This window comes from Manacus candei, unplaced genomic scaffold (assembly GCF_025592945.1).
Source record: "Manacus candei isolate 608988 ecotype Guabito, Panama unplaced genomic scaffold, ASM2559294v1 h1tg000023l, whole genome shotgun sequence".
NCBI classification, from domain to species: domain Eukaryota; kingdom Metazoa; phylum Chordata; class Aves; order Passeriformes; family Pipridae; genus Manacus; species Manacus candei.
In genome coordinates, this window is record NW_026138071.1 from 17,267,280 (window position 1) to 17,290,447 (window position 23,168).

The following is a 23,168-nucleotide window of genomic DNA, read 5'->3' on the forward strand; positions in this document are numbered from 1 at the left end:
GCTGTGTCACCAGCCACCAAGCACCAACAACCTCTTCAGTGGGCATCAGAAGGGCAGTGCCCACCTCCTTGGCAGGCACCAGATGCCATTTCCTCAGCAGGCACAGGCAGTCATGTCCTCAGGGGGCACTGGCGGCCATTTCCTCAGCAGTCACTGGCAGTCATGCCCTCAGGGGGCACTGGCGGCCATTTCCTCAGGAGGCATGGTGGCCGTTTCCTCAGCAGACGCTGGCAGTCATGCCCTCAGGGGGCATTGGTCGCCATTTCCTTAGAAGGATATTGCCATCCATTTCCTCAGAGGGTCACTGTCATTCATTTCTTCAGCAAGGAAGCACCCACCAGCTTTGCAGGCACCTGAGGCCATCTCCTCAGCAGGGCACTGTTGGCCATTTCCTCAGGGACGCAGTGCTCAGACCTCAGCAGGCATTGACAGCTATTTACTCAGCTGACACTGGCACCTGTCTCCTCAGCATAGCACCGGTTGCTATCTCCTCAGCAAAACGCAGGCACTAACCTCCTCAGGTGGAGCCTACTCCTCCTCTCTGTGGTGCCAGGAACTTCCCAAGAGCCCCTCTGTGGATGGGCAGGGGTGCTTGCCTGGTGCCCTGCTGGTGATGGGGCACCCAGATGCCCAGCTGCAAGTGAACTGTGTGCCTGTGGCCTGTGGCGAGGGATGCAGCACCTTGGGAGAAAGGGTGGCAGGATCAGGCCTGTGGCAGGCAGTGCAACCGGCACAGCAAAAAGTGGGGAATCGCGATGTTTCCTCACATCTCTGCTGCCCACAGAGGCTGCAGGATGGCAGCAGGACCACACACAGGGGCAATCACAGTGGCCATTCCCACATGAGGGGAGCAGAGCCCTGGTTTGGAAGGCCCCAAGGAGCAGATGAGGCAGTAGGAAGTACAGCTGAGCAGAGACCAGAGCACTCAGAACCACTGCGCAAGGTACGCCTGTGAGGGCTGATCTTGTGGGCTCAGCCTGGGCCGCAGTGACACTGCTATTGCATTGAAAGGAAGTGAATGCACTGACTGATTTGAACCCACTCCCATCCTTGCTCTCTGCATGACAATGATGACACACACAGGGAGAATCCTAGGAGCCATGATGAGTGAGCTGTGAGAGACTTCCACACAACAGCACTGCACACAAAGAGGGGATGCCATGCCGAAGGCCTGCAGCAGAGTGGGAGGCCTGGAACTTGTCCTCCACACCCTCGTGCTGTGGGCAGACAGGTGAAATGGGTCAGGTGCTGCTGCTTCCTTGAGTCTTTGGTGGCTGGGATGCATCATTCTGAGGAATCATCAGAGGAATGGAAAAGGATAAATTTGAAGGTGACCAGAGGTCTGCAAACCACGTAAGTCTGCTCATCTTGCTTCCTTCTCAGACCTTGGCCTTGTATTATCTCCTAAGTACAAGAGAAATCACAGACCCGGTGGGTTATCCTAAACACAGCAGTGGAAATAATTTTGGGAAAGGGTCCATCGGATGTACAGACCTGAGAAAAATGTAGTTCAACATATGCTGAATCACAGACTATTTGCCATTGCTTCTCGCAGTGAATGAGTCTCTTCAGGATCAGTCCCTGTGTCCCTTGTTACCTCACTGGGCTCTCAGGTACAGACAGCAATAGCACACTTCAAAGTTTGTGGATTTTACCAGTTCACATTCATGCCCAGGAATCTTCATGCACTGAATTTGTTTCCTATAGATTTGGGAAAGAGCATTGTAACAAAAACTATCTGCACTTACCAGACAAACCTGTCTAGGTAAATTAATCAATATACACCTGTACTTACTTGAAAACTCTCTGCTGACTGTATTTGTAACTTGAATGATCTGAACATTGAGAGAGTTAAAGGAATGAAAATCATGGTAAGGATGAAAACTTGAAGCATTTCTATTCATGCCACTTAATTTTTGAGTACTTTTACTTACATTAATATTATTGGAATATAATTAATTTCAATTTATTCTTTAAAATCTATCACAAGCATCTTACAACAGCCAGCTAAAAGCCAGTATCCAGCAAACTGCTCACTGCCAGTGCTCTTCTCCTGCAGTGTTATCTTTTGTTAATTCAGGCAACAGAGGTTTGCCTTTTCATAGTCCATGGCACTTTGTCATTGTTTTGCACTAACTTAGGGTGTTGCATGCTGAAATGCAGTATTCTTAGGATAATTTAAATGGAAAATATAACTTAAACCACACGTAAAGTCTCCTGTGCATCTTCAGATTTGTATTGTCTGGCACTCTTGTCTTCTACATTCCTTTATTCCCCAAATCCAATCCACATCCCTAAATTACTTGACAGTGTGCCCTGAAATATCTAGCAAGACTTACATATAAGGTGGGTGTTTGTGGCATTTATTAGTTAACAGGAAAAAATTTAGTGGTAAATTGTTTCTGGTGATATGTATTAGATTGCTGCTACGTGGTATTTGCTGTGTGTTCATATGCCATATAATCTGTGTTTTTTACCACCTATAAAAGATTAATCATAAAGGCAAACTGTAACTTCATCACAATCAAGGTAAGAAAACTGCTTTTATGGTTGCCTGGTTTTTATTACCCACAGATTTTATAGTAACTATTAGGTCTAAAATATAAAACTTGTTCATGTTCGAAAAGTTTAAATGCAGTCAGGAAAAACTTTGCGGTCAGGAGAATACACACAGTAAATGTGAGAGGGAACATTATGAAGTAGACATCAGTATACTGGCAATATTACTCAACACAGAAGACAGGGCTGAGAGTGTATTTCTCATGACTGACTTTTTCGCACTGTGGGTACTGGAAGATAAGTTTTGGGTTTGCGTTTCAGGTTCATTTTTTTAATTCATTATGCAGATATTACCACTGCAGTCGACTGTTTCTCAGCAAAGAACTCTACCTTGTCCAAAAGCCTTTCAGACACATTAATTAACCCATTGCTTTGCCAACAGGATGTAATAATTAGTAGACTTCTTGGGAAAGGAACTGAAACCAGAGATGCTGTTAAAAAAAATAGTAGAGGAAGGCCTCCTACACTTTTTATCATATACACAGATATTTAAATAATTGTTTGTCTTATGCTCTTTGCAATATGAGTAGTATTAATCCTATTTTTGGTTGAGATGAGATGGATTGGAGGTGAATCTCAGAAATACTCTGCAGAGAGGGGGTCTCAGCCAATAACCAAAAGCAGGGAACTGATGAACCATTGTTTTATCATTGTGTCACTAGGCTATTGGCATCAGACAAAATGCACAGTGATGTGGCTTTGTGTGCTTTCTTATGATATAACACAAGGGTCTAAAAAAATGTTTGCTTTCTTTAAGGAGTATCCCTACCTCTAACCACAGCCTCTTCATATGTTAAAATTTTAGGTATTTTCATCCCAGGAAAATTATATAATTACTGAAGTTACCAAAATCATCACAGTATAAAAGCCACTAGACTGGAAGTCCAACAGTCAGCAAGTGAAGAGCTTTATCCTCAATTTGTTTAAAACTATTTGCCATTTATTTTTTCCATAAAAATGCTGACTTATAGTGCTAAAGATTCAGTACAGATGCAGTGATAAACATCCTGCAATACTTTGTACAAAAGTACAGAAACAAGAGCTGCCAGTCCTGATATTCCTGATGTAAAAGGCAGTTTGAAGTTAGCTTATTCTTAAAAATCTATACAACTTTTCTCGCTCTCATTGTACAGAAGAGCAAAGCAGATTTTAAAAATCATGCATATGTCCCTTGTAAACTTGCACTAAATGTCCCTTCTCTGGTTTTTAGGTGTTGGTCATGTCTCTTTTAATGTCACCATACCACTTTTTTTTTTTCCTTCACTAAGCTTTCAAGAAAAACGAGGTAAGAACAGAATCTTTCAAACAGATACAGCATTTTGGAAATTTTCAAGCGGTCTTCCCTAAAAAAAAGGAGAACAGTATAGAGAGAGAGGAGTGTGTCCAGAAATATCTTTGAAGGTGAATATGGAAGATCCCTTTAATAATCCCTCCAATACCTGTCCTTTCTTTGCCAGCCAAGTATTTCTGTATTCAGTTGATTCCACCTCCCCATGATGAGCTGGATGTTCCTATCTCACTAAGAGACTTGATTCTGGGCAAGCAGACAGAAATGCATCATGGCAGCAGCATCTTCAGATTATGCATGGTGCAGGATTTCTCTGTAAACATCATTTTTTCCAGATTGCTACTGCCTGAAAGCTTTAGAAGTTATGCTCACAACTTGTTCCTACTCTAATAAATTTTGTGAATGTTTATGGTTGCAACAGCTCTGCTAGGGCAGGCCAGGACCAAGGCCTGACAACTTGAGTAATGCTGAAGTGTTGGTAACTGTTCACCTTAAGGCTGACACCTTCTTACATCCTTGGGCCAGCCCAGAGTGTGCACTCATACTGCCTAAAAAAATCTTTCTAAGCACTGGAGGTAACTATGCCACTGCTGAAAAATAGGTGCTAAGTAGCCTGCATTAAGACTGTCAAACTGGCAATCCTGCTCCATCTGGATCCTGAATGATTTTCCATCATCATATAACAGTATAAGGTTCATTTGCCATCTGGCTCCTGAATCAACTGCTGTCAGACAAGCAGCACCCAGCTGGTCCAGGGTCAGGATTATTTTGTTATTTGGGGTATCTCTATTTTTAGGTGCCCAGTTTTAAGTCATTTTCCTTGCTGACTAGTTATCAAAGAGGGTTGCAAGCATGGATTACTGGGAAACTTTAGCAAACCCTCTAATGGTACTCACTAGGATCAGTGTTGCAGCAGCAAAGAGAAAAGACCTGGATCTGGCATTGTTATAAATTCTAGGCCTGGGGTGTCTGCGTGCACTGAGTTCATTGGCTTATTTGGAGCTCAGGCACTTCTGCATTTTTCTTGCTCTGTTGGTGGCTTTAGGAGTAACAAATACTAAGATGAAAAAAAGAGAACCATCTTTAAATGCATTACATTTGGGACCCAGCTGTTAAAGTTCTGAAACTCATCATTATTTCTAAAAACTTTTGCCTATTTGCTTTATTCTTTTGGCCATCATCAATCCTTTCCCAGTCTCAGTTGTTTATACTTTTCCCTGAGCTTTCCTCTGAAATATCTGGTTCAAAAGTGTAATGAAGGCAACTCATTCAATGAAAGAGTCTCCTTGCCCCAAGGAAACTGCGAGGTGGAGCAGGACTTTGCCGTGAGCGCTCCATGAACAAGCACAAGTGGTAAAACAGGCACTGGTTGTGGAGCTCTCCAGCTACTGGAACACTTAATTTCTCATTTTTCATCCTTATTTCTTTTAAAGCCGTTTGTAATAAAGCTACAGCCTGAAGTGGAAGAACTCACCTTAGCTGTAAAGCTTCATTGCAAGGCAGCAAATTGCACTGTATCATAATATCAACCTTATCTAAGATTCATGGAATGAATTATACATATTACACTGCCTTAAAAATGAAACCCGGTGAAGTATTACTGTAATTTGAAAATCTAAGTGGATTTGTACAGTGAGATTTAAAATTTAAACCTGTTTAAATATTAAGCTGGTTGGGAAAAAATATTTTTGAGAAATGGTATTCAATAGGAAAAGGATCTTCATTCAGAGAAAAGACAGCCCCAAACTAATTCTGTCATAAGAGCAAACCATTAAGAAACATATTCACTAAGCAACTTCCATCTAGGAAAGCACATAAAATCACAGACACCTGAACATGTTATAATGTCCCTTAGTGTGAATTTATGCTGAATTAGGAATTCAAGGGAATGCAAGGTATCATCCCTGCAGGATGATAACAGAGACATTTGGGGCAATATGGATTGTGTTAATGTTATTGTATTGATTTATTTTGATCAAGTAAAAGAAAACAATTACTGTTGGTAGCTGATGCATGACTTTTTGTATGTATTTCTAAAAGCACAAGCCATAGAGGTGATCAAATCCCAGGGTCTCGATTGCTGATGTCAGTTCTCAGATGAAGTGGTGTTTTAGCCCACATCCTCCAGAAATCATTACCTCTTGTCATAGCAAAAGAGACACCTCTGTGAAAGCAAAGTGTGTTTCTATCCTTAATCTGCTACTTAGTTGACCAGATCAAGGACCAAAGTGGCAGATGATCTTTCATCTTATGAGCACAGTCCTGCCGGAGTTTCATTTTACCTCTTCCTCTGTGAGCATTGTAGGACTTTATAGGTACCATTTTCCTGCTTAATAATTATTGACTGTCATGCTGTTTACATACCAGCATGGTTTGGCTCTGATAAGGGTGGTGGGTAGAATGTTTTAGCTAGCAAAAAGGAGAGATTGGCCCAAACACTGTCTCACAAATGTACTTATATTAGTGAGGTCATCTTGAAATGGATCTGAAATCAGGCATTGGTTTTAATCTCAGCATTACTGAGTATGCTTCATGCACCATGTGTTCTCTAAAAAATATGCAATAAAGCAGGCTGGTGAAGTTAACCAGACAGATGGCTGAAATCCTACATGTGAGATGGATTGGTAAATGGATAGGTAAGGACATGGATGGGTGTTTCAAAAAGCAGAAAAAAGGGTAGTTGATTACAAAGCTAGATAGAAAATGGAAGGTATTATAAAAAGAAATATGGGATAATATAAACAGAGCCCTTAATCCAGTTGACTGTAAATCCTTTTTCTTAATTGGTTTAGAAACTGTGGGCTGTAATGTGAGACAGAGGGCTCTCAGCTGCTTTTCTTCTTTGCTGACTGGAATCACATTAAGTGGAAACAATAGCAGAGCTGACAGCTCCTTGTCTGTAGGGGCACTTGGAGCTAATCTGCTATTGAGACTAATACAATTATATAGGATTATAGGATTGCCACTGATACACAGATTAGGGAACTCCCAAAGGGAGTTGCATCTTGGGGTATTACAAAGGGAGAAAATATACAAGGGTCCCAATTACCTAAAAGTCAAGGGGGAGAGCCACAAAGATATATTTGGATCTATTTTTCCCAGACTTACGTGCATACACAAGAATCTCAACCCAGCAATAGCAGAACAATGCAAGAGACTTTAACATGTATTGTTTTCTCCATACACACTGCTCCAGTTCTGGCCTGAGCAATCTGAGGTCAAAGAAAAAATGCTGATTTCAAAGTGCTGTCTTGCAAGGAAACCACTTCAATGCAGCAATTTGAAATGCAGGTACAACCCAGATCCAGATTTCATGTAGCAGCTCGCTGTCCTTGCTTTCCCCCTTCCTGTGCACGCACAACATGTTAAGAAACCAGCCCATAAACAGAATGATGTCAAGTCTCCTGTGTGGGTTTTGAGTACCCATAAATACCTCAGTTGTGAGCCTGGGCCTTACATCCTCTTACAGCTTCGTACTCTGAGAGTACAGAGCTGGGTTGTCACAGCCCTCTGTGAATGTGTGTGCTGTAGGCTTTGAGCTGACATTCTGCTACCAGCTTCTGGGTACCTTATGCCTTTAGTGAGCTACATTCTTAACAGCACCATAAGGTGTGTAAATACAAATGTCTTAAATTTAAAACTTATTAACCAACTCACCACAAGTCACATAAAAAGTCTGCATTACTGTAGCTATCCCAGGTCTCTAGTTACCAGGCCACATTTCACATAAAACCCCTTAAATTCATATATTTCATACATATTCTTTTCCCCTGGCCAGTTGGCAACAAACTGTAAGCATGCTGTTCCCATTATTCCTATTCCCAACTCCAGGACAAACAGCTGCAATGCTGTTTAACAGCACTTGCTCATTTGACAATGGTAAGTAGAGAACTTCAACAAAGCTTCCCACTTCCTGTTCATAGTTTGGTCCAGGCATCTAGTAAGAGATTCCCAGCTCCTGAGTTCTAGCATAGGAAGAAAAACAGAAACATGAAAGCAAACTATGATTATCTCATAGCAATGAATTATGACAAAACTAGGAATAAAATTTTATTGACAGCAAAGATCAGCACTTGCTGGACCACATGGCTGTAACTCAGATCTGGCCGTTACTAACGGTTGTGAAGGAGAGGACTGGTTTTCTCATTCCAAACTTTAAAATATTTTTCCATGTGTCCAGGATGAAATTATAAGAGAACTAATGCTGCTTGCCTTTTTTTTTTATTTATTTATTTATTCATTTTATTTTAGGCAAGTACCACTTTTATAATACTAAGTAGTATCTCCCCAAAAAAACAGATTCTTTAAGTCTTGACCTGGGGGAACTTTGGTCTCCAATAAGAGCTACACATGTGCCTAAGCATCCTTGGGAACTCATCCTTCATTTTCTTTTAGTCAAAGCATAAAACCAAGCAGCTTTCAGGGCTTGAACCCTTCAGGTCTTGAACCTGTATCAGGTGCTACCCAAATGCCAAGACACTTTTAAGATTAAAGGAGCTGGGTCGTAGTTTGGCCTCCAGCTTCATCCATCTCTTTCTTCTTGAGTAGATGAGGTCTGATCTCCCTTGGTGGTGCCTGAGGGTAGGTTTCAAGAAGTGTCTTCCCACTGTCTGGTGTCATCCTTTAGCAGACAAAAGCCAGTTCCTCTCTCTGAACCAAACTGCACACCCTGAGCATTGTGTTTTATATGGATCTAGAGCCTGAAGCACTGCCTGAGGGACCAACCTGAATTACTTTCCTAGAGAGACTGTGCTGCCTGCCAGTTTTAGCTGTCATCTGAGAAACATCCAGCTACTGCAAACTGGGGAAAGAGCAGGCAGGGGCTGATTCTGAGAAGCAGTTCATTGATGGAGGAGGAAACAAGACAAATTCCTTTAAGGGAACATAATTCTAATCATGGTCCCTGTGTAAATAAATCAAAGGCTCTCTACTTCCTACAGATCTCCCATATTGACAGGAGGTTTGCAACAAGACGTACAGTTGGCCTTTCTATAGAGATTCTATTATTTATTAGTTGCTTACCTCACTGTTGACTTGATTCAGAAGGAAAATAGCTTCCTCCTGCCAGATTGCTGTGGTTGGGCCCAATTAATGGTCCATCCTCTATTTCTTTTTTTCTTTTCATTTTTTTGTATTTTTTCCACACACACTTTAAGAGGACTTTTCCCTCTGACCTGCATTTTTCTGCCTTTACAACAATTTCCAGTCACTAAAATGAACAAGTTCCCGCTAAGGCTAATACAACATTATGAAGCTGGAGAAGTAATGCCCTGACACACTCAGTGCAGATGAAATTTTGTCTCAAACACAGGGCAGGCTGCCTGCACATTCAGAAAAATACTTATAAGTCCAAAACCTTGCCTATTTTTTGTCCTTAGTACATTATGTGACTCACTACAAAACAATACCTCTCCCTATAGATCCAGGTTTGAAAACACAGTATATTCATCAAATTTCTTTTCCTTTTCTTAGCAACCAGGGAGCTATAATTTATTTTTATTTGTAGGAGAGCTCAGGCTCTGAAAGCACTCTCTCTAGGAGATAGGTCATCCAAGCTTATTCAGCAGGCTAAGAGTCTGTACCCCAAAATTAGATCAAGCAGAGATTAGCTTCAATCACTCTTTATTTGTGTTTGGAGTACAGAAATTTAAAAATGGGACTGAGTGAGTGAAAACGGAGAGTATGAGTCTGCCAAATCCCTTGGGCATTTAATCTAACTTAAAGCCAAGAGCTTTGTGGAGGAACTGTCTGACAGCAAGAGCAGGCTCTGTGCTTGTAGGGTCCTGTGTGTGCACAAGAGATGGATACAGCTTCCCATCTGCCTGGGCACTGGGGGCACAGAGAGGCGCAGGTGCAGCAGGGAATATAAAAGGCAGTTAATGTGCAGTATGAACAGGAGTGCTACATAAAGCACTTTAAAGTGGGACAAGTGACAAAGTGTCTTGGTTTTTATAGGTAAAAAGCATCTTGTTAGGGTCTGAAATGGGTTAGACACTGGAGCTTACCGAGGAGTTTTTATGACAGAAAGTGAGGTTTGGAAGGAGGGAACAAGGGGAGGCTGAGCAAAAAGCAGCCCTAGGAAACTGAAGTCGGAGAAAACAGCCTGCCATGGAGAGAGCTGCCAGTGCAGACTGTCGAAGGAGGGTCATCTAGAAATGAGGCAGTCACTTACATGTGTATGAGAGGTCTGTATGGCTGTCACAGACCTGTTTACTTATAGCCTCTAACCTGCACTAGTGCAGTGCTTAAACAATTCCAAGCAAAGATGGGACAGCTTTGCTCCTGAAACCCCACAGAGTGTTAGACCTAGTGACTCTGTCCCAGGGCTGCCATAAGGAGCCCTGCTGTAACCCTGTGGGGTGCCATCAACAAAGCAGAGCCCACAGCAAACCTTGTGCAAGGGTCCATAGCTTTGATTTCCCACGTTCCCACAGGACCAGAAGTAGCAATAAGTGCTGCAGCCAGTAATGGCCTTGAAAACATGAGCAGATGAGACAAGTTTATCTTAGTTAGCAATGCTGTGCTTTCAAAATGGTGTGCAGGGAGCTTGAACGCAGCAACCTTTATAGCACATTCATACATCACCTGCAATATGCAAATCCACATATCCACATATTTGCCTGGGCAGACCTGTGGGATCTACCACAAAGCCAAACACAGCTGCATGTGTAGGAGTATGTGTGGGATTCAGAAAACAAATGAGCTTGAAGTACTACAGGGCAGATTGGATTACTATATACCTAAGAAAGACACCACAGGTATTATACAGGATACTATGGAGGGAATTTGACTCAGTGGCCTTTCTTTCCGATTGCTCTTTTGTACAACTGCTAATTGTGATGCAAGAGAAACATAATTGCTTGTAATAACATGGAGAGAATCAATAGCACCGTTTGTTCACAGATATAACCTGAGTTTCTCAGGTGTTCAAGTAGCCACTGGTCAGCAAAAATATTTGTTGCAATTTTAGTTTACATATATATGTGGAGATTGAAAAAGTGAATATGATGAATTATTGTTCAGTCATTACTGAAGAAATACAGCTACAATTCAAGAGTGGGCAAAAATACTACTCTGCTGCCAGATTTATATACACAGCTTTAATCTTGGTTATATATGAGAGGAGCTGAATGTTTATGGTTGTCTAACCAAGGGACTATAAACCTTGAGAATAGACAAAGACAGAAAAATAATGTAATTCAAATGAGTATGGAGGGTCAATCAGAATTAAGAAAAGAGAAAGGAGAGGAGAGAAACTGATTTAATTGAAGCAGCATTAGGAGGCTAGATATTAAAAATGTTATTTCCCCCATGCTTGACTAAAAACTGCCTTGTAGACATGAAAGGCTGTTTTTCATAATCACAAAAGGTATTAACATGTGCATGGAATGACAATGAAAATACACTAGGACCAAGATTTCTAAGAAGCAAATGATAATTTTGAGATGTTTCTACCAAGAGTTGTTCACCTTAGGACTCACAAAGGACTCTGAAGTCTCTCTTTCAATGACCCTTCAAATGCCTCTGAAAAATGGAAAGTTGAATGTTAGAAACCAGAAACCCCAAACATCATAAATCATGTCTTCAAAACCTTGTTCTGTAATAAGAGAAGAAAACTCATGATTTTCTATATATAACTATCCTGGAGTGCTTTGGGATCTCAAACATTGGAGATGTACTAACATATACTTTTGATCCCCAAACATTTTTCAAAACAATGTATCTGTCAAGACTATCACCACAGATGAGTGCATTCTGAAATTCAGCAGCTACATAGAGGTGTTCAATACCACAACCCAGGAGCTCAGGACAGGAAGTAAAGGCTATTGTAAGCAAATAAAACTGTGAGAACGAAATTCGGGTGGCAGACAATAATATTCCAAATTGCAGCCTGATTAGATCCATTTCTTAGGACTGACCAAGAGCTCATTGGGATTTTTAATGAGCAAAAACATTTCAGGAGTGATCAGGGCATTAATACCACCATCCCATGCCATTCCATGTGGCTTTGGCTATTCTATCTACTTTCCAACTTTTGTTCCAGAAGACTATGGAGGTAGAGACTCTCTCCTGTCACAACAACAGGTGAAGTTCAGGGAGGATGTTCAAGAGTGTCTGAGATAGTACTGTGTTAAGGCATTTGAATCCCAGCCCCCATGTCTCATCTAAAAGACACTAAAAGTGTATTCATTGACCTGAGCCTGTGAAGAGACAGATAAGAACCATCACACGGTAGGCTGGTACTCTGGCAAAAAAGAGCAGACTAGGGAGCAGCAGAACACAGTTTTGCCACAGCCATGAGCATTGGAATAGCCCTCTGTCACAGAGCTTTTCAAGCAGACAAAAATGGAGATGTATCAGTGTGATGAACCCCTGTTCAGCCTAGGACACTTCACTTCCTTCACGTTGCTCCAGAGGGAGATGGAGAGGAAAGTTTTCTGCCACCTACCTGCCCAAGGCCTGGGGCAATGAACATGTGTGGGAATATACAACCAACGTCTCCCCTAAGACCAGTTTTTGTTTTAGTGAGATAAGGGAATCAATGTGTTAAAAGCAAAGCATGTTCATATTTTACACTTGCATGTTTTAAACAATATTAAAAAGATTATTTCAGACTCTTTAGAACATAGAGTGAAAGAGTAGTTAGAAACTCCACGCTGTGAACCTAACAGTCTGTAACTGCTTGTTAAACCGTAAAACTTTTCAAGTTAACATAATGGATTCATGGATAGCAAGGTCTAGGGGGATGAACCATTACACTCATCAACTCCAACCTCCTGCATATGACACAGTCCAGAGCATTTCACCCAGCAATACCACCTTCAAGCCCAATAATTTATAGCTGAACTGTGCCATCTCTTTCAGAAGGAAGGACATCCAATCTTGATTTAAAGACTCTAGGCGATTAATTTACCACATCCCTTTACCATCTGTTCCAGTGGTTAATTATCTGCAGTTAAATGTGTATCCTATTTGCAGTCTGATCTTTGTCGACTTTAGACTTTTATCTACCTCTCTGTGTGGACATGAGGGCTTGTAATACTTTGATATTTCCCATGCATTAGGACTGAAATGTGATGCCTAGACTGAAAATTTCAGGTTTGGAGTTTTGTTTTGGTTTCTCTCGTCGAAATCTTAACACAAAGACTTTCAAGGCATTGGCACAACACACTATAATATTTCATTTTGGAGCAATTTCAATGACTCAGTGTTAATGGCATATAGTATTCCAGATTTTGAGGAATAAAAATATTATGTGCACTTCATCTGTTTGTTTAAAGTGGTTTTTCCTAATGAAGGCTGTACTGTGCTGAAGTGTGGAAGCACGAGTTTGATCTAGTGGCAAGAATGAGGAGTGCTGAGAGTTTTAATTCTTCTACCCTGATCCCAGTTCTGCCACTGTAATTTGATTTGTGAGCCAAGGAAAATCACCTCAATTGTAGTTAGGGGGTGTTACAAAGTACACAGAGATTTTTAGAAGCTGGGTTGGTTGAACCACACTAAAAAATAGCATCTGACTCTTTTGAAGACTTAGTAATTTCATTTAGAGTGATTTTAAAGTCCAATCCTTACCCCAAACTTTTGAGTTTTAAGTATATCATACCACCATAAAAAGCATTTTATCTACCAATATGTAAATACTTTTTTGTGAGCAACCAGGCACACCGTTTTGGACCTGCCATGTGCAAATGCAGATATAATTTTGGTGCTGGCATTGCTTTATTGTTTCTCTTCAGTTATTGTTATTGCCATGTCCCCTTTATAACTTTATTCTGTGTCACATTTACCTGAATAATCCCACTGCCTACTAAACCCTGAACTCCATCAATTCTCTGGTGTTGCACTTTGGCTGTTTTTCCTTCAAATGCTTTCCTATAGCTGAATAGTCTAAGTTCCTGGAGGATGACCACTTCAAATTACTGTTTTCTCAGAAATGCTTTATCTCCATGAAGTGCAGCTTTAAGGTCTTAGTCTGTATTTTTCACAATACAGAGTAAAAACTTTCTCCTCTCTCTATAAGCAATTAAATAAGGCTCTTTCAGTTTGCTGATTTTATCATCTGAGCACAAAGAGTTCCTCAAACACCTGGTATTTTCATTACCTAAATATCTCTTCCCTGTGCCACTAAAGTCTTCAAATTTATCAACAGCTTGCACTTTTCTTGGTAAAGAAACCCACTATTCCTGGTTCCACAATCATATCTGGTTTCCTTGAGGCACATAAAAGTAGTCTCCCATGTGCAGTAGAAAGCCTAGAGTTAACTAAAATGTCCTCCTGCTCAGGGTGCCCTGACACCTCTGCAGAGTTGTCCAATGTCCCCTTGGCCAGGCCATTCCCAGCTGGCCTACAAGCTCCCTGCAGACACTTCCCCAGCTGCCCTTTCCTGCCTGACAACAGAGACACAGCTCCATGCAGGGCTGTTACATACATGACTGGAATTTAATATTTGCAACCTGCTTTGCAGTAGCTCCTCTCCTGGTGCTTGAGGGACATCCCATGCCTTGTGAGAGTGACAGCCCCGTGACTGCAGGCACTGGTGCAGCTTTGCTGAACACAGTCCAAATTCACACTCTTGGTCACTGCCCGATAACTTCTGTGCACAGACAAGATCGTGGCGATAGAACCAGCCTTGCTGTGATAATAAAGGTTCTCTTCCTTTCTCCAAAGGGATCTCCAGGATGCATAAGGAAGGACCAGTGCCTGCTTCTCCTGCCAGACAGTGCTGTGCTATCCCTTCTGTTCAGGAAGCAATTAGCACTGAATTCTGGCAGGGTACCATAGATGGCCAGAAAACCAGAACTTCAGGAGTTAATTCCTTCCTAATCCTCTCTTTCAACAGTCATGGAATGCTCCTAGATCTCCTTCAATCAGGAACTTTAATTAAGAATATCCTTTCTTGAGCCTAATTAAAACCAAAACCCAATTGGGTAGTTTTAGAGATGATCCTACAGTGACAAGAAAAGCAGCTTCAAACAGCCACAGAATTATTGCAGTAGTGTAAATGCAAATGGAGACACTTCAAGGAAGTCCACGAAATTCCTCTTGATTTCAATTATCCTCTTCTTTGAACTGGTGTAACCTCAAGCTTTATTTCCTTGACCTCAACTTTTCTCAAACCAGCTGGCATATTCTGGATAGTAGCTTTATTAGCTGAATCAAGATAAATCCCTGGAGACAGTGATCACATGGAGGTACACAGATTACCTCATGGGGAGGCAGTTCTGCTAAGTCATGAAACAAGTAAGAGCTGCAACTGTTAAGAGCTTTTCCTCCCTCTACCTGTGTTTTACTCTTGATAGTTAATGTATTCCCAAGATGCATCAGACGTTGTGATCCTCAGCAATGTTTGTGCTTACATTGTACAGACAATAACAAAAGGTGAAAAATGCTGTCTGTGTCTCTACAGAAAACACAACATGAAAAAGCACTTCCCTTGAAAGATCTATTTATTCAACTGAAGTTGGCAGGTACTAGCTCAGACACATTTGAGAGTACCAGAAACCTATGGCTGGGGAAGTGCACTGCAAATCTAGCCATGGCTGACACTACAAAGTATGATTGTCTGCAGCAGGAGTTAATGGGAAATGAAGCAAGGGCTCAGTCTGAGCAAGATGGGAGCACTGGCCACCCAGACGATCCAGCTCTCCTGCAGCAGCAGATCTGGCCCATGACACAAAGCAGTGATCTTCTTATCAGAAATAGCTTAAAAACACTGCTGTATTTTTGTCTTGCATTGAATTTTGCAAGGCACACAAAAGTCAGACCAAGGTATCTGGCTATTGTGCTACACTGGGAACAACGTTTCCTCTGATCCGTATTAAATTTATGCCTTTTTATTTCATCAAGACCTGAGTTGCATTTAGGCCATGGGACAGAATGGAATTTATTATCTCTTGTCTGTTATCTTCTCTATTACTTTGCACTTTTCAAATTAAGTCATCCTAGTCTTTTTTAACTTCATCTGGCATAGACTCTCCCATTCCTTCAGGTCTTTAATAATTTTGTTGGGCTCTATGCCTGCCTTAGTCTCTGCAATGGCCATGTAGAAATGAGCAACCCGAACTGAATGCAGTAGTTTGCTTGGAACTATAACACTGATCAGCGTAACATGTTCATATGTTCTATGTTATTCTTCCCTTTTTCATACAATCTGACATTTCTAATGTTTCTTTATTTTTTGTCAGCTCTGCATACAGAGATGATGTCTTCATTGACATCCTTTTTTTTACTCCAGAGAGGTTGCAGCAGATTAAAACCTAATCCCTGCATATGCATACATACATGCTTATGCTCAGTAGTTCTTTGTAAAGTGCATTGTTTTGAACTTCTCAGTGCTAAATAGTCCAAATTCATATCAGCAAATTACCCTGAAACTTACAGGAGGTCTCTGGTTACTTTCTCCAAATTCTGCTTTTCTTCCCTTCTCATCCCCCCTTTGCAACATTTGATACCAGGGATTTCACTAATAGGATTCCCACTCCCTCCCTCAGTCCCAGCTCCCAGTCAGGGAGCCTTTCTTGACTGACAAATCAGACTCCTTGAGTATTGTTCTTAGCCCATCCACTCTCTTTTGCCATGCCACTCATTAGGAAGACTGCCTGATATTCACAGTAGTTATTCACAGTAGTGTGCTGACATGGTTTTCGATATATGATGATATACTTGAGAGTACAATTAATCATTTGAATTGTCTGCCTGTTGAATTGTAGGTCATTCAAGTTTTTTCATGCTTAAATCTACACAGATTGCTCTGGAGATCCCAAAGAATTGGCTGCTGTTTACGCATGTACAGACAAAATCCTTCTAAAAGAAGTGAGCCTCTGAGTTGGGAGCTGCCTTGCCAGACATGAGACTCCCAAGGAGACAGATCGTCTCACATATTGATACAACATCACAATGCAAATATCAGATTGCAGTGTCGGGACAACATGCAACAAGTGTTCTGTGGCTCTCTCAAAATCCATTCGATGTGATCCATCCCTCCTCTCATTCCTTCTGTCTGTGCACAGCAAATGTGGTTTGTTTCCTATTTCTTGCTGGATGCTTGGAAAAATAAGAGATGAAGGCTTGAAAAACATGCTGCATACATTAGCTGCCCTCAAGAGCCACAAATAACCCTATTATTCTTCCAGAATATTTATATTACAGTGATGCCTAGAGGCTCCAGCTAACTGCAGGGCTGTACAAAACCAGGCTGTGTGCCAGCCATGCTATAAATGCATGTTAGCACACAGCCCATTCTCCAATGAGCTTGAGATCCTCACTGCAACCTCTTGTACATACCACAGAATTAGAGTATTTTTTTCCCCTTAAGTGTCCCTGTGAGACAGGGGAGCTCTATATATCTGCAGTGCTCTCCCTGCAGCCAAACCCCTGGACAGTTCTGGTAGGAAATTAGTGCAACAAAGCTCAAGGTGTGATCTTATGAGAGGGAAAGCTGGTATTTATTTCCCAGATCTCCAAGTTGATTTTACCTGCTCATACACACACAGCTTTCATACAGTCATACTGTTTGTCTTTCTCTAAATACTTATTTTGTATAGACATGTATTATTTTGAAGAAGAAGGCTATTTTGATAATCAGCTCCAGGTCATATAGAAAGTGCACATGTGTTTACAATATATGCTAAAATTATGATGTATTTCCAGTCAAGGTGTTAGTAAGAAACAAGGGAGTTTTCAGCTGCAGAAAAGATTATGGGTACATAAGTGGATATATACTAGCAAACCCACCTCTTAAAGTCAGTAGTTTGAAGAATCTCTTCAGGTGACAGAGATTCAGGAATGCAAAGTGCAGTGTTGCTGAAGAGTTACAACAAAGTCTCCTCGCTTCAGTCAATACACCATCCTTTTATGAGGAAAAACGTGTGAACTGAAGAGCAGTTTGCATTACATTCCTCACAGGGTACCCTGCCAGGAGTAACACCCTCCCCACATAGTGCAGAGGCTAAAGGTCTTGGGATTAGAGTGAACAAGGTCAATGTTAATTAATGCTTTAACTAATCACAGGTTAAGTGCTTCCAGCCACAGGCAACCTACAATATTGGCTTAATCTGCCATATATATGGAGCTGCTGTGATTGTAGTAATTTTTTTAAAGTGTATGTATATATCTATTTGTTGCATATAATAATGAACCCAGTATTAAACTTTCAAGAAGTCAGAAATATTTTTCAGGACTAACCTTCAGAGCTGGATACCTTTATTTAATTGATTTACACAGACAAGCACCTAAGTACCCCCAGCTTTTTAACTTTGACTGCAGTTTGGGGCCTGATCAGTGCCCGGACAAGTGCAGGACTACAATGGGCTGGCACTTGGAAGCAGTGGCCACTGTTTTGCTACTGGTTATACAGAAACCTTCATTCATAACTCATGGCTTTTCTCTTCCTGGGCAGTGTGTGGGCCAGAGATACAACCACAGAGTTCTAGGATGAGACCAACAGACCAAAATCAAAAACAAACCCCCAAAACAAACAGCAAAAAAAGAGGGACTCACAGAAGAACGAGAAAAGTGAAGCACTTTCACCTCCAGGTCATAAACATCTCTTTTGATCTCTGTATCTCCTATTTCTGATCTGACAAGTATTACAAATGCCAAGCCCACACCCCGCTTCCCTCCAGTGATGAATGGGCTCCGGTGTTTCTGAAAGCCTAAAGAGCTCTCCCTCTGGGCCACCACATTTGATAAAGAAATGAAGCCTGGCGATTAATAATTCCCCGGGCCGAGTTTTTGTTTAATAACTATTCTGGCAGTGATAGATCTAAAGGGCGAGGGTGTGGATGTGCGTGCATGTGGAGGGAGTAATTTGATTGTGGCCAGGAGATTTGGCAGGCTGGCATTACAAAGCAGCTCTTTAGCAGTGGCTGAAAAACCAGCATGACAAATCACTCCGCTCCCTGCTTCCCCAGCCTACCCCCTCTCAACAGAGCTATCTCATTAGGCTCAAGCCAGCCAATCCAAGCCTATGATTTGGGAAATATTTCCTTCTTGACATTCAAGAGAACAATTCCTTACCCAGGGAAAATTACATTTAAAAATAAATGGAAAAGCATCAATCAGCTAGGAAAATATATTCAGCTTTTTGGATCTCTGGAGAGAAAGTGATTTTTTTTTTTAATTTTATTACATTTAAATAGGACTGAAGGCCATGGTTTGATTTTTTAAAAACTGAGATAACTAAGAAGATAGCACTGTAACACTTGCATATAAACCATTATGTTTTCTTTATATAGAGACAGTATTTTTCATTAAAGCTAAATCTTGAATATTTACAGACCTGTGGAGATGTACTAGAAGATACCTATTACTAGAGACAGATATGCTATATAGCATGAGAAATTGCAAGGCCTATTCTCAGGTGATTTGAATGTATTTTTTCAAACCAACATGCCAACTGTGTTTCCAGGTGAGATTTTTAAGAATTCTCAAGCCTCCTTTCAGGATTTAAAAAGAAGATAAAATTAAGTAACTTTCCTTTAAAAGCAGTTCTCTCTACTGAACAGCATTTTATTCATTCTTGCTTCCTTAGTCCAGAAAAATATGAGAGTCAGACAAGCCACTGAAGGGTAATTTCTTCAGGTGTAGTAGCTCCAAACTTGACCTGTACAGGACAGTGTTCTTTATAACTCCTCAACCCTATGCACTGAGCCAAAAGAAAACAATCACATTAGTGACAGCTTTCCTGGAGCATCCCGAAATCCTAGCTGAGTTCAGGGATGGGTGCCATGCCATCCTGTGCACATGTCTGTCTCAGGTTGTTGATACCTCACAGTTCTGGACATCTGTCCTCTCCCAGCCATGGCTAGTGCTTGTCAGGCCTTTCTACTGCTATGCATCCTGCATCCCCTCTGCCACTGGAGATTACCTCCCTGACAGGCAGGTTAAATGACTCCAGCACATTTCACCCAGAGTGAGCTGGAGTGGCTTAGGCATCTTAAATAAGTGAGTCTTTAAACATCAGCTGACCTATGACAGATGGAATTGGAAGAGTTGTGGAAAAGAGTCTCAGCAGCCAAGGGTGCTCAGGCAGAATTATACAGCAGCAGAATCAGGAACATAACCCAGGTTTTCTGGCTCCTAGTCCAGCTTCCCTGTCGATGAACCTCGCTGCCTTTTCATCTCTCAGAGAAAAATACATTCAGCCAAACCTCCTAATGAGATTCTCTATGAATGTATCTAAGGAGATATTTTCATATTATGAGAGAGATTATGAATTTTATCCAAGGGGTAAATAACCCAGCAAATTAAATGTGTCATTTCTAGGCCATGAAAGAAGAATTCATTACATCACCTTTTCCTAATGCGACATTATAACTGATCGGGTTTAATTTCTGCAGTCCTGCAAGCTTTACCATGTCCCATAATTCACTGCAAAGTATTGGAATGCAGGCTTTGCCCATATCATTACATGAAGATGAAATGCTAGTGCTGCTCTGAATTACATTCCTATTCATTTTACTAATTTTTTTAGGTATTTGCTTCCCATACATAAATTGTTACTATTACATAAAGATTCTCTAAGGCACCTTGCTGACAATTTTACCTCTGTTTTACTCTGAATTAATAACAAAATGCAAATCAGTAGCAGTAGGGCTTTTTTCCTTCTGCTTAATACAATGCGTGGATAACAGAGCACTTAAAGATTTACAATATATATTAATAGCATTTAAGCACCTTCAGTGTAGATACACATATGATTTTCATCCTCCCCTTTTATACTCACCTTTTCCTATATTTTGCTGGGTCTCTGCACCTCACATACTTCAAAACAAGGACACTTCATTACATTCTTTCTTCTCTGCCCCTTTTTTTTCAGTTGGCAGCAAAAACTGTCTCACTACTTAAAGAAAAATGACCACTCATCCCATCTGCCACCCCCTACACTGCAGAGTAAAATCTCAATATATCTGGTCACCCAGATAAATCCAGGCAGCATTGTCAAGGCTGAATGTCAGGCCACAGTCACAAAGGCTGCTGCTCTATTAAATTCTTTAGCCAATAAAACACTGGTGTGGCAGCTTTAGTCAATGCCATAATAAGCAATAGTCAGTTGTTTGTGAAGTCAGACAGTTTCTAGGACTGTGCTGGATTTTTACCTAATTTACCCAATTAAAGCTATTGATTGTGCATACAATATCTTTTCTATTGATGACACCACTCAATTATTAGTTTTTATTCAATAGCAAAGTGACAGACTTCTTTTAAAAAAATAATACTTAAAAAAAAAACAGTTCTATTAATTATTCCTGCAGATTTTATGTGAAAAGAATTTACAAACTAACATCTTTTCCCCCGCAGCAATTTTGACTTTGTAATAGGAGGACAGTTTTGTGGATGTGATGAGCCACATGAATGAACCATCATCTCCACCATCATATTTCATCTTCTCCCTGGAACAGCCCAGCCAGCACTATTAACCATTCTTGCTTTTCCAAGAAAGTATTCCTTCCTCCCCTTCTTCTCTGGGGTTCAAGTAGTTTTGTAGTATCTTTACAAATTATCACCTTTCCCTATCTCTGTTACCTGTTTTTTTATAAAGATGACACACTGACCCCAGCCTGAAAACTATTGCCAAATTCAGCATCTTTTTCTGGATGTATTTGGTTTGGATCCATCACCATTCTGAGAGACTGTGCAGCTCTGATCATTCCTAAGCTGTCCTGAAAACAAAACAAAACAAAACAAGCCAGAAATAATAGCTTTCCCTTCTTGCTTAAGGTGCACTAAAACCAGAAGCTAGAATACTAGTGCATCACCTTCCAAGTGCACAGCACCCTAGAGGCACCACCTACTTGCTGAGTCCACAGCACTCAAGAAGGAATTTGAGGAAGTTGTCACACACTTCTCCAAAGGCAGCCCATTTTAAAATATTGCTTATTTCTAACAGGACCTGAACATCTGTTCCAGTAACTCAAGAAGGAATATTCCAGCAGGGTCAGGAAGAACATGGCACGTTTCATGCCAGGTACCAGCTGCAGTGCTGGAGCACATGAGCAGCTCTGAGTGCCAGAAGCCAGCACTGGGTGGCAGGCTAGGACAGCACTTAGTAGTGACTCCCAGCCCTGGTGCAACACTTCTCAGCTTCTCCCACTTCTCCTTTCACCTGCAAAAGGCTACAACAGCTTTTGTTGGTTGGTAGAGCACGAGGAGCCCATGCCCCCAGCACTGAGGACTGCCTTGCTCTATGAGGTGTTCCTAAGAAACCAGCCAGAGCTCTCCCTCTCCCTGCAGCCAAAGGAGGCTGCAGATATTGGTTCGCTCTCTTCTCTCTTTAAACCTGAAGTAAAAACGTCTTTGAGAGGAAAAAGCGTGACTGGAATTTGTCCAGGCAGCTAATCTCATGGGTATAATTTTAGAATAGAGCAGTCTGGTAGTCATGAACATTACCAAGTGTATCTTGCACTGCATCCCAGTGTTATGTAAAAACAACTTGGGAGTCACTAGCCTTCATCCCCAGAAAAGTAACTACTAAAACCTTCCCCCACCACCACTAGTAAGGGTGATCCCCTGGACACACATCAGCCCTTCTCCATCCCTAGGAAAAGAAATTAATCTCTTGGACATATGGGAGAATGCTTGTCGGACAAAGTCAGCTGATGGGGACAGAGATGTTTCGGTTCTCCACAACCAAGCTACTGACACTTCTATGCACCTTTGCAATCTCCTTTCCATGTGTTTGGGTGCTGTGTTACAGTCCAGTCACTTCATCTCCTCCTGGGCCTACTGTGATTCACACCAAGTGTCTGCAGCCCATTCAAACACCCAGGCCCTGTCTGAATACATAAAATGCTAATCTCATTAGATTTCTCATTTTCAGTGTAATATTGTCACAGTGCTATGCACCACTGCCACAGATTAGCAGGCTTGCCAGAATGGAGCCCCGCTAATGAGTTAATCCAAATAACACTCAAATCCCCAATCAGATTTAAAGCCATCTAGACAGAGGACCCACCAAGGATGGTGGAGGGGGAGGAGGGAAGAGGGTCAGCCTTGTTTTGACAGAAGCAGTTGTCAATTAAGTGAGAGAGGGGTATATGGGAGGAGCAGGCACGCATTTTTTTCTTTGGGAGGACAGGCTCAGTCAAACTTCAAGTTACCATGCATGGCCAACAACCCAAATGGGCCTGAGAAATAGTTTGCAGTAACACATATATCTGTATGGACTGTCAGATTCTGACTTGGGAGAAAGACACTTAGCCATAAAAACCGGAGCCAGCAAAGCTACTGTTGCCATCGTCTAATTGACAGCACTTGGAAGGTCTGAGCAGCTTTTAGCTCTGAGCTTGATTCATTCCAGCCAGGAACCTGGAGCTGAGGG

The 23,168-nt window shown here is 41.4% G+C and overlaps 1 long non-coding RNA gene across 1 annotated transcript in view; it reads left to right on the plus strand.

Moving 5' to 3' along the window:
- The first annotated feature begins 327 nt into the window (after positions 1-327).
- The window catches only part of LOC127470882 (uncharacterized), an 87,937-nt gene continuing 65,096 nt past the window's right edge, over positions 328-23,168 (plus strand). Inside the window, exon 1 of the long non-coding RNA XR_007904440.1 lies at positions 328-1,353. This is a non-coding gene — a long non-coding RNA (uncharacterized LOC127470882). The remainder of the gene's footprint in view (positions 1,354-23,168) is intronic.